This window comes from Bos grunniens, chromosome 8, assembly GCF_055505025.1.
Source record: "Bos grunniens cultivar Pamir isolate PY7600 chromosome 8, Bosgru_T2T1.0, whole genome shotgun sequence".
Lineage (NCBI taxonomy): Eukaryota > Metazoa > Chordata > Mammalia > Artiodactyla > Bovidae > Bos > Bos grunniens.
In genome coordinates, this window is record NC_141172.1 from 89,564,395 (window position 1) to 89,568,361 (window position 3,967).

Here is a 3,967-nt window from a genome sequence, read left to right on the forward strand (position 1 = left end):
CTTAAAATTGGACTTACTTTGAGTTTTTTTGAAAAAAACTTTGTTATAATGTTTCATTTCCATGTAATAAAAGACCACTGATTGTTTCATAATTAAAAGATGGTATTATCACTCAAACTTGCATGAGTCCATTGAGGTTTAATAATGACAAGTGATTCCACTAAACTAAAAGATGTTTCTGGATATTTAATCACAAAGAGTATATTAGAAGTTAAAGCAACCACTACCACACCCATATTTGGGATGTGTCAATCCTATTGCTAAAAAGAATCTAACTTTTCATTAACCATTAGAATGGCCAAAATCCAGAACACTTATGCTTATAAGGATGTCTAGCAACAAGGACGCTCATTCATTGCTGGTGGGAATGCAAAAGTCTGCCACCATTTTGGAAAACAGTTTTTTGACAGTTCCTTATTGAACTAAACATACTCTTACCATAGGATTCAGCAATCATGATCCTTAGCATTTACCCAAAGGAGTTAAAAAATTGTGTTCACACAAATACTTGCACACGGATGCTTGTAGCAGCTTTGCTCATAAATACCAAATGTTGGATGTCAACTAGATGTCCTTTAGTAGGTGAATGGATAAATAAACAATGGCATACCAAGATAATGGAATTATACAGTACTAAAAGCTCAACATTCAGAAAACTAAGATCACGGCATCTGGCCTCATCACTTCACAGAAAATAGATGGAGAAACAGTGGAAACAGTGGCTGACTTTATTTTTGGGGGCTCCAAAATCACTCCAGATGGTAACTGCAGCCATGAAATTAAAAGACGCTTGCTCCTTGGAAGAAAAGTTATGACCAACCTAGACAGTATATTAAAAAGCAGAGATATTACTTTGCCAACAAAGGTCCATCTAGTCAAGACTATGGTTTTTCCAGTGGTCATGTATGGATGTGAGAGTTGGACTATAAAGAAAGCTGAGTGCCTAAGAATTGATGCTTTTGAACTGTGGTATTGGAGAAGACTCTTGAGAGTCCCTTGGACTGCAAGGAGATCCAAATAGTCTATCCTAAAGGAGATCAGTCCTGAATATTCATTGGAAGGACTGATGCTAAAGCTAAAACTCCAATACTTTGGCCACCCAATGCACAGAGCTGACTCATTTGAAAAGATCCTGATGCTGGGAGGGATTGGGGGCAGGAAGAGAAAGGGATGACAGAGGATGAGATGGTTGGATGGCATCACTGACTCACCGGGCATGAGTTTGAGTAAACTCCGGGAGTTGGTGATGGACAAGGAGGCCTGGTGTGCTGCAGTCCATGAGGTCACAAAGAGTCAGACACAACTGAGCAACTGAACTGAGCTGAATATTCCATTATATGTGTGCTGTGCTGTGCTCAGTCACTTAGTCGTGTGAGGTTGATGAGGTTGAAATGACTCTTTGTGACCCGATGGACTGTAGCCCACCAGGCTTCTCTGTCCATGGAGATTCTCCAGGCAAGAATAATGGAGTGGGTTGCCATGCCCTCCTCCAGATGATCTTCCCAACCCAGGAATCGAACCCGGGTCTTCTGCATTGCAGGCAGATTCTTTACCAACTGAGCTATGAGGGAACAGTATAAGAGGGTTCAAAAGGGAGTCACTCTTGGTGCCTTGGTTCCCACAAGGTTTCTTAATCTGATTTTCCAGCTTGAGAGAGGAGCCTGGCGGGTTACAGTCCATGGGGTCACAAAGAGTCGGACACGACTGAGTGACTAACATAACATGGCATTGGGTTGCACAGCTATGTCTGGGTCAGAGAAATCCCTGTTCCAACTTGTGTATCTGACACACCTTCATCAGTACTTACAGCTCATGTGTAAATGGGAACACATTTACTGTGATTTCAACCCTGGGAAGGACCCAGTGTGAGCCAACAGGGGCCCAGAGGGCCACTGCAGAGCTAGCCCTAGAGGCTTCCCTGGGATGCCCACCTGTGCCCACCTTCGGATCAGCACAGTCAGCCCTGGGTCCGGAGCCCGAGTGCAGATCTCAGCTCTGTTCCCCACAGCTCTTTAACTTGGAAACTGACTTCTCTTTCTTCTGAGGAGAAGGTTTGCTAAGGTGAAATGGCCAATGGCTGTGCCATAGTTATTTACTGCTTGTTGTTTTCTTGATATGAGTCACCCACCCTCACCCTCAGCCTTCTCTGGCAATTCTTTTGGTTGAGCAAGTCAGTTGGTCCACTGCAGACAATTTCTTCCCAAGTAACTTTATCCTCCCGGACTCTGTGAGTGTCTCCTCAGCAGGTAAAGTGACGGGGGAGAGGGGCATGTCTTATCCCTTGGTTCTGAATGTCTCTTCTCCATCAGGAGCCATTTCTCAGGGCAAGGCAGCTCTCCCTGGAATTGAGTTGAATGCTGTGAGACGGCACATGATAGACAGGAACAAAGCATGTCTTTTAAAGAAACACACTTCATTTTTCTAAACCAAGTAGATACAGCAGTTCAGTGATCTTGTGTAATAAATATATTGATCTCAGACATGGAGAAACCTGTGATTATTCAGTTACAGACCCAGAAGCTTTGGCTCCAAACCAGTCCCACCTGTCCTAGGACATGAAGCCAGGGAGAAAAAGGGAGCACTGACCATGATTTTACTAGGCCCCAATCTGCTAGTGGAGGGGGCTGAGTGATAAATGCCTTCAGCTGAGCCTTTGTGAGAAACGGACAAATAAAGGATACCGTCTTATAAACACTTGTTTTTGTTGTCCAGCCGCTAAATTGTGTCCGACTCTGTGACCCCATGAACTGCAGCACACCAGGCTTCCCTGTCCTTCACCATCTCCCGTAGTTTGCTCAAAATCATGTCTGATGAGTCAATGATGCCATCCAACCATCTCATCCTCTGTCATCCCTTCTCCTCCTGCCTTCAATCTTTCCCAGCATAAGGGTCTTTTCCAATGAGTTGGCTCTTCACATCAGTTTAACAAAATTTTGTTAACTCTTTCCAAATTGAAGCTGTAACAGTAATGCCACAAACTGTGGCAAACTCAGTGTGTCCTGAAATATTATGCAAATTTTGTCTCCCCTCACATGCAATTTTAGAGACAAAGTATATCTTTCAAACCTTTGGTTTTCATGTTTAAAGGCTTTTCCATAGCTTTTGATATGCTTCCGTGTATTTCCATTTGACTTAATTGAAACTTCCTTGAGAATATTAATATTTTAAGAACATTGCTGGGAATGTTATCAGTTCCTTGTTATCATGTACTAATAACTTTTAATAAAAGAAAGATATCTCAAATTGCCACATCTGCTAGAGAGCTTTAGAGGACACAAAATATATTTCTATCTACAGCATGTACTTAGTGTGGAGAATATTCAAGAAAAACACAATTTTCAGAAAACTCCACCCCCTCTTGACCAGGCCAATGCCTTGGAATTAGCTGGCCATCCAATTAGTTGGTATGTGACCTAGGTCATTAAGGAAAGATGATCAATCCTGATTTTAAGTCTCATCCAATACTGTCCTTTCATTGCCATATATTCAAGATGCATCAATTCTTAAAATTAATTAAATTTAATCTATCTAGTGATGTTTTGGGGAGGGTCTAAAGTTCTGTGACTTTAAAAAAATTATTTATTTATTTATTTTTGGCTGCACTTGGTCTTCATTGCTACTTGAGGGCTTTCTCTAGTTGTGGCAAACAGGGCTACGCTCTAGCTGCGGGGCATGGGCTTCTCATTGCAGTGGCTTCTCTTGTTGCAGGGCATGGGCTCTAGGGCACGGGCTCAGTCGTTGTGGTGCTCGGTCTGTTTTCCCCATGGCATGTGTAATCTTCCCAGATCAGGGAGCAAACCCATGTCCCCTGCATAGGAATGCAGATTCTTAACCACTGGACCACCAGGGAAGTCCATATATTTCTGTGACTTTTAACTCATATATAGATTTGTATAACTACCACCACAAATAGGATATAGAATAGCTTCATCTCTAAGAAATAAACTCTCAGGTGTATGATAGTTTG